The sequence below is a fragment of the Bison bison genome, unplaced genomic scaffold, assembly GCF_000754665.1.
Source record: "Bison bison bison isolate TAMUID 2011002044 unplaced genomic scaffold, Bison_UMD1.0 scf7180017864452, whole genome shotgun sequence".
Classification (NCBI taxonomy): Eukaryota; Metazoa; Chordata; class Mammalia; order Artiodactyla; family Bovidae; genus Bison; species Bison bison.
In genome coordinates, this window is record NW_011495014.1 from 1,213,944 (window position 1) to 1,222,008 (window position 8,065).

At 40.8% G+C, this 8,065-nt stretch overlaps 1 protein-coding gene across 4 annotated transcripts in view; it reads right to left on the reverse strand.

The window, feature by feature from the left end:
- The window catches only part of B3GALT1 (UDP-Gal:betaGlcNAc beta 1,3-galactosyltransferase, polypeptide 1), a 53,918-nt gene extending 45,859 nt beyond the window's left edge, over positions 1 to 8,059 (reverse strand). The window contains exons 1-2 of one of the 4 annotated variants that reach the window (XM_010858935.1): positions 7,853 to 8,059; positions 7,180 to 7,234 (exon numbers count right to left, since the gene is read on the reverse strand). The gene's annotated coding sequence lies outside the window, so the exon portion shown is untranslated. Of the gene's footprint in view, positions 1 to 7,179; positions 7,235 to 7,827 lie in introns of all 4 variants that reach the window. The other 3 variants (XM_010858937.1, XM_010858934.1, XM_010858936.1) reach the window with 3 other exon arrangements.
- Between the last annotated feature and the right edge of the window lie 6 nt (positions 8,060 to 8,065).

The following is an 8,065-nucleotide window of genomic DNA, read 5'->3' on the forward strand; positions in this document are numbered from 1 at the left end:
AAGGCCCACTTGACTTCACATTCCAGGATGTCTAGCTCTAGGTGAGTGATCACACCATTGTGATTATCTGGGTCGTGAAGATCTTTTTTGTATAGTTCTTCTGTGTATTCTTGCCACCTCTTCTTAATATCTTCTACTTCTGTTAGGTCCATACCATTTCTGTCCTTTATTAAGCCCATCTTTGCATGAAATGTTCCCTTGGTATCTCTAATTTTCTTGAAGAGATCTCTAGTGTTTCCCATTCTGTAGTTTTCCTCTATTTCTTTGCATTCATCGCTGAGGAAGGCTTTCTTATCTCTCCTTGCTATACTTTGGAACTCTGCATTCAGATGCTTATATCTTTCTTTTTCTACTTTGCTTTTTGCTTCTCTTTTTTTCACAGCTATTTGTAAGGCTTCTTCAGACAGCCATTTTGCTTTTTTGCATTTCTTTTCCATGGGGATGGTCAACATTTTTTGCATTTCTTTTCCATGGGGATGGTCCAAAGAGTGAAGGGGATGCTTATTTCACAAGTTCACATGCCATTCAAATGCCTGGTATCTTCACAGGGAGGAGAAAGGATGGTTAAGTTCCAGATTTCCCCAAAGCACTGCAGGGGGCCTGCTGCCTCTTCCCGCTGTAGATCAGGCCCTCATCTAAGATGAGGTCATGTATTTCTATCGCCTTCCTTGACACTGTTGTCTGCTCATGATGCTTTCTGTCACTTTGTGGGGAAAAGACCAGGTCTGCCTTAAACATAAGAGCAAATGTTTATCTAGCTCTCACCATGTTCAATCAGTTTTTTAATGCCTTTATGTTTATTACCTGATCTAGTTTTTACAATCAACACAGGTGGGTTATTCTGTGCCCATTTTAAAGATCAGGCATTGAGTGATTTGCCTAAGGTCTCAGGGTAAGTAAAAGGCAAAGTTAGGTTTCAAACTCAGCTGTCTGGCCCCTGGGCTCAGACTCTAAACCATGATGTAGATTGTATTCCCAGCAACTAGTATAAAGCCTGGGAATCAATCACTATTTCTGCTTGTCTTTGTATATCCCTATGATGATTAATTTTATGGTTCAACTTGGCTGGACTGTGGTGCCAGATACTTGGTGAAACATTATTCTGGATGTTCCCATGAGGGCATTTGGATGTGATTTACATTTAAATCAGTGGACTTTGAGTAAAACAGAATGTTGGCCATAACAGGGGTGTTGGTAGGTGGGGGTGGGGGAGAGGTTCATTCAATTTGATGGAAGTCCTGAACAGAATAAAAGGCTGATCTTCCTGAAGCCAGAGGGAATTCTCCAGCACTGCTTTTGGACTTCATCTGCACTGTTGACTGATCCTGGTTTTCCTGATTTTTCAGACTCAAACTGCAAGTCTTTCTTGAGTTTCTATCCTGCTGGCCTCCTCTATCAGATTTTTGGACTTAGAAAGCTTCCACAATCACTTAAGCCAATACCTAATAATGCTTTTCTAATACATACACATCTCTGCTTAATTTGATAACTAGTTCCTTCAGGCTAGGTCCCAGGCCCTCTTTTATTCTCAGTTTAAGTTTTGCCCATTCTTTAAGCAAGTTCTCTACTCCTTGGTCTCAGTTCAGTTCAGTTCAGTCACTCAGTCATGTCTGACTCTTTGTGACCCCATGAACCACAGCACACAAGGCCTCCCTGTCCATCACCAACTCCCAGAGTCCACCCAAACCCATGTCCATTGAGTTGGTGATGTCATCCAAACATCTCATCCTCTGTTATCCCCTTCTCCTCCTGCCCCCAATCCCTCCCCTCATCAGGGTCTTTTCAAATGAGTCAGCTCTTGGCATCAGGTGGCCAAAGTATTGGAGTTTCAGCGTGGTCTCAGTTGCTATCTATATTTATTCCAATAACTTTTATATTCACACTCTAGCTCAGATGTATCCATGGAGCTCCAGACCAATATATCCAACTGTGTTGCTGCTACTGCTGCTAAGTCACTTCAGTCGTGTCTGACTCTATGCAACCCCATAGATGGCAGCCCACCAGGCTCCCCCGTCCCTGGAATTCTCCAGGCAAGAACACTGGAGTGGATTGCCATTTCCTTCTCCAATGCATGAAAGTGAAAAGTGAAGTCACTCAGTCGTGTCCGACTCTGTGCGATCCCATAGATGGCAGCCTACCAGGCTCTCCCATCCATGGGATTCTCCAGGCAAGAACACTGGAGTGGGGTGCCATTGCCTTCTCCATCCAACTGTGTATTTGACCTATTTTCTTGGCTATCTGGGCGGCACCTGAATGCAGCATGGACAAAGGTAAATTCATACCCTAGCAACGCTCACTCTCTTTTAGGGTTCCCTATTTCTATGAAATGTGCTTGTAGATACCCGAAACAACAGGAGCCATTGTTAACAGCTCTCTTCCTTTCATTTCTGTACTTAATCATCACCGTGTCCTGCCAATGTCACTTCAGACATTTCTCATATTTTATGACTTCTCTCCATCTCCACTACCACCACCATATCCAAACTTACAGGTATTTCTTATCTTGACTCTCCTATGGTAACTTTTCAAGTGGTTTGCCTATGCATTCCAGCCATAGTGATTTTTCTAAAAAAAAAACAAAGATGATCATATTCGTTGCCACTACATGTTTGAGACCATTCAGTGACTTTCTCTTGCACTAGGAAGAAGGCCAAATTCTTAGCATGGCTACATGGCGGTCCCAAGGCTCTGCATGGTCTCATCCTGCCTCATTTTCCTCCTTGATCTCTCTACTCCTCTATTCTTACTTTGTCAGTTCCCAAAAAATGCTTCCTCATATCACTGGTCCTTTGCATATACTGTTTGTTTGTTTGTTTTAATGTGGGACATTATTCCCAATCCCTCAACTCTCATATCAGAAGTCACTACAAAGGGGAAATTATATTCCACGTAGTCTCTTTCAGGCAGATTTTTTGTTGTTGTTGTACAATCTTATGAAATTAATTTAAATTAATAAGAATAATAATAGCTAGGATTTACTGAGTGCTGATCAAGTTCCAAGTGTGAAGCACAGTGCTAAAAATTTTATAATCATTATATTTAGATCATTATCTCATTAAAAATACAACCCAATTGTGAAGTAGATAATATTATTCTTTACTTTTATAGATGAAGAACCTGAAAACCTGGGTGAGAAGCTGAATGTACCTTTGGTAGTCTGATGACTTGCTGGATAGGTGGAGTATATATTTGGAGTGAGCTGGGACTAGATCTGTGATTGATCAGTACTGTTATCGGACTGCCTGGCATGTAGAATATGTCCAGTATCTACTTGCTGATTGAAAGAATGACGAATATTTGAATGAGTAATGAACTAGGACACATTTTAATATGGAAACTAACTGGGTATCCCTTTCATTCTCTACCCTAAGTTAGTTGCCTATGAGATTATTTTCAAAATTCTAGTTGGTTGCTTGCCAATGAGAAAATGGCATTCCCAATACTAGATATGATTTAGAGACCCTCCATTCTTCATTTTGATGACCATCTGCTTCATTTCCAAATAAGACTCCCAGTAAGGGGTGATTTTTTGGTTGTTGTTGTTCCCGTCATTTGGGGCTTCTGAAATAGAGGGAATCACAAAGATATGCACAAACGTGCACACACTGTATTAGGTATGTCCACACCAGCTGCTATAACAAACTCTAAATTTCCAGCCTTAACACAATAGGGGGTTATTTCTCGTTCAACCTAGTGACGCTATTCCTGTTTGGCCAGACAGCTTTCTACCTAGTGATCTAGGAGCTCTGACTCGCTCCATCCTTGAGGGCATCAGACTTTTCTCATGCAGATGTCAACAGGGGAGGACAAAAATTCTGGCCCCAAAAGGAAACATGTCAGTTCATTTGTTTTCCATTGTGAGAAATTCATCATCTGATCACACCCGACTCTAAGGCAGGCAAGGACATACTGCTGAGTTATATGCCCAAGAAAAAGAGAGGAAATATATTTGAGTAAGTTACCAGCCACCTCTGCCCTATTTCTATCCCTATAATACAAAACAGAGAGATTCTATAGGATTAGTATCCTAGAGTATGGAAGACAAAGCTTAATTTTAATGATGGATATCTGGAAAGACCTGCAAAGAAGGGGATTTTGGGTAGATCTTGAAGAAGAGGTAACTTTTTAATAGAAGGAGATCCTAACAGGCATAACTGACTCTGGTACCAAAAATGATGAGGTTTGAAGTCAGGAGAGAGTAAGCAATGAGAAAAAATCTCAGAGTCAAGAAGAAATTATTTTAATAATCTCTTTTTCCTGAACTCCTCTATAACTAATTAAATAACAAACAGAATTACCCCCTCCACCACAAGTATCTTAGTCCCTAATGTGAAGATATGAAATAATTAGAGGGTGTGCTGTGTAAGAATTTTAATGTCATGGAAAACTTCTATTTTCAAGACGGCACTAATTATACAGGATAAGGTGAAACAAAGGGAAGATGTACAATTAGCGGAGCACAGCTTATTACAACCAGCTCTGTTTAGATATGTAAACATAAGAAATAAACCAAGGCTCTTCCAGATATGTAATAAGTTGAGAGTGATCTGTATTTATCTTTTAGAGGACAACTCTGGAGATTACAGAAATGCAGGACATGGCCATTTTATATTTAACCATGGTGATGGTATAGGGAGACTTTTGCATTCTAGACTTTTCCTCTCTAGTGGCAGAGATAAATAGAAGGGCCTTGGGAGGGAGAAGACTGTCCCTTCTTTGGTCTGCCAGTCACTGGCTGGGTGATCACAACCTTTCTAGGTTACTTCCTCCACGGTATGGGGATAGTAATACTATATATGAAAGCAATCGGCACTGAGATTGGACTATATTAGGACCCTGTTTTTATTCTAGATCCATTTCCCTTCCCTCCTCTGATTTTTTCTTAAGCAGGATTTCATTCACCTCAATAAAAAATCCTTAAGACTGTAAGGACTGTACAAGAATGACTGTAATATAAGATGGATGTACTTCCTCTAAATCAACCAAACTTCAATAAAGGCAGTTATAATGTCAGTGGCTCTATCTGAGCAGTGTCAAGGATAAAGAAATACCTTAGTTGTCAAACCCCAGGAGGGTTGACTCAGCTCGTCTTTTCTTCCAAGGAAGATAAACTGCATCTCATGCAATTTGCTTTTTGCTAAGGGGTTCTCGTTTTGGTTTCAAACAAGCTCTTCAGTGCAAAAGACAATCTCTCCTACATATACATTAAATGGGCTATGACGAGGCACCTGAAAATGTGGGCTTTTCCCTAGATTCTGTTGCTGGAATATTAGAAATGGATATTAAAACTGAGACCTTAAAAACTGTACGATATTACACATTATTCAAATGCACAGTGCTGTGGGCTGCCCATCCCAAGTCACAGCTCAGTTTTGAATGGCCTACACACCCAAGTGCATCTCAGCACTGACTGAAAGGGTAGAGGCCCTCAGCTTCAGGGACTGCATTAGGATTGTACTATCATATCAATCACCCACATGCCAAGTTCTTGATAAAAATGATCATAATCCAGAAGCGAGAGATAAAGTATGAGAGTTTGATTTGTGTAAGCAAATCAAAAGCATTTAGACTCAAGCTACTTGATCTATCTTAAAGCCTTGCCAGGAATATAAATACAAGAACAGCCTTAGAACCAGAACAGGCAAGAGTTGATAGAGTAGAAACTAAAGATTATTTGCTATTTTTTCCTGATTTACTCTAATCCAGCCATACTGGCTTTCATTTAATTCTGTGAACTAGCCAAGTTCAAGGCCTTCTGTCTTAAAGCATCTGTAAATCATCCCTCTGGCTCTTCAGAGATGCCGTTTGTAATAGGCAGGATTGTTTTCCTTAAGCTATGCTAAAAAACGGCTTCCACATCTCAGTGGCTTAAGACAATACAGTCAGTTGTTTCCTCACGCTACATGCTACACGGCCAGTGTGAGTTGGTTGAAGGAACTCTGTTCCTTGAAGTCACACAAGATCCAGGCTAAGGGAGCAACCACATCTTGGAACACAACACTTATTAGACTGCCTCAGGGAAAGGGGTCTACAGAAGCAACACTTAGATGCTCCGATATGGAAGTGACACATATTTCTGTGCACAACTGATGAGCCAGACCAGATCCCATGGTCCATGGAACCGCGGGCAGACTAAGGCGATGCAGTCCTATCGTGTGCCTGGAGAGGGAGGGGAACCGCTCTCTTGACTCTTACACCCTCTGTGACCACTCCATGAAGCAGTTTCTCACTCTCCACTGCCTTAGCATCCCTTTTGTTGTCCATAATGCTTTCCCCAATTTGTAACTGTATTATTTATTTACTTTCTGTTTTAGTTTTAGATGTTTTACCTCCATTGAACTATAAGATCTCTAAGAGGGGGACTTCCCTGGCGGCCCAGTGGTGGACTCCGTGCTCCCAATGCAGAGGGCCTGGGTTTGATCCCTGGTCAGGAAACTAGATCCCACATGCCACAAAAAAGAGTTTGAATGCTGCAACTAAAGATGTCACAATGCCATAACTAAGACTGGCACAGATGAGGAAATGAATGAATAAATACATCATACATCCCTACATCCCTAAGGGGAAGGACCATGTCAACAGGCTAATTCCATGAAACAGTTCTCAAAAACAGTTAATCAACCTAATATATTTAAATACTGAATCTAACATTTGTCTTCAACTAGGAGAATCCTTGTGATACCGTCACATCTCTGTTGCCATCCTTTGTGGCTGTGGACTATCACCTCTCCATCGCCCCTTATCACGGGATACTCCCTCTGTACAATGGTGGGTGGGGGCCAAGACAAAGACAAACGGGGTGTTCTTTCAAATGCTGTTAGCGATTGGAAAACTCTCAGCTAAATCCTTACAGGAATCTTCAAAAGTGGCGAAAACCAGCACATTCAGTACACACTGCTGTAAACTTTGTAAATACTGAAAAGAAGAAAGGAATGTGGTGAATGTGCACTGTGTTGAATTTACTTTCGGCAAATTATCTCGTAGAGAATTAGTTCAGAGCTGTCACCTTGCCCTCCGCTCACAGTTGTGCTTCGCTGTCAAACTCAATCAGTATTTAAAAGGCATTTCGAAATAACTCTTCACTTCAGGTGCCAGGGAACAGTTTGTTTAGAGAGATTAAGTTACCGGCCCACATCATAGAGGTGATGGTGGGAAAGGTAAAATTATGGTTCAAGTTACCTCTTGCCAGTGTGGTGCTGTGGTCCTTCTTTTTCTGAGTCATACTCCAGGAAGGCTGCAATCATTTTTATAAACTTAGCATGTTATTTACCACAAAAAGTTAGTGTATAAAGAAATATTCTGAGCATTTATCTTTGCTTTTTATAATTTTAAATAAAAACATTGTTATGATTACCTATTTTAGACACTTTTTATAACTATACCATCATTTTCTATATGAAATTCTATTATTGTCAAGTGAAATGAGAAATAATTGAAGTACAATTGCCTGTGGGACAAGGTTACCTCAGCAAAGAAAATTTAAGAATCAGTTAGCTATGACCTTGGAGAAATGGATTTTTAAATAGGCATTGTCTCAGGTCACCTAAGGCATCTCTTTATAGTTCCCTACAATTTCATCTTAAAAGAGGCCATCACTAAAATCAGTCAAAGGTTTCATAGACACTTGTGAATATGAACTTTTAAAAAAGGATACTTTTTTGAGCTATCAATTTTTTCCTCCTGCAGATATTTATGGCAAGGTTATTTTACAAACCATAATAGGTAAACATTAATAAAAAAATGAAATTTTTTCTGTACCCATTAGTTCTTAGATGTTGATTTCTGATTGTACAGAATTGCTATTATTTTTCCACAGTGATGGGCTACCTGACTGAGCAGTGTATCCTCCCACCTGTTGGACCAACCCTGCTGTGTTCTCCTTCCTCCAAGTGCACGGCACACAGGACAGTCTCAGCCCGTCTGATGAGCAGATCTGCAGTGGCTCACGGCACACAGGATAGTCTCAGCCCGTCTGATGAGCAGATCTGCAGTGGCTCACGGCACACAGGATAGTCTCAGCCCGTCTGATGAGGAGATCTGCAGTGGCTCACGGCACACAGGATAG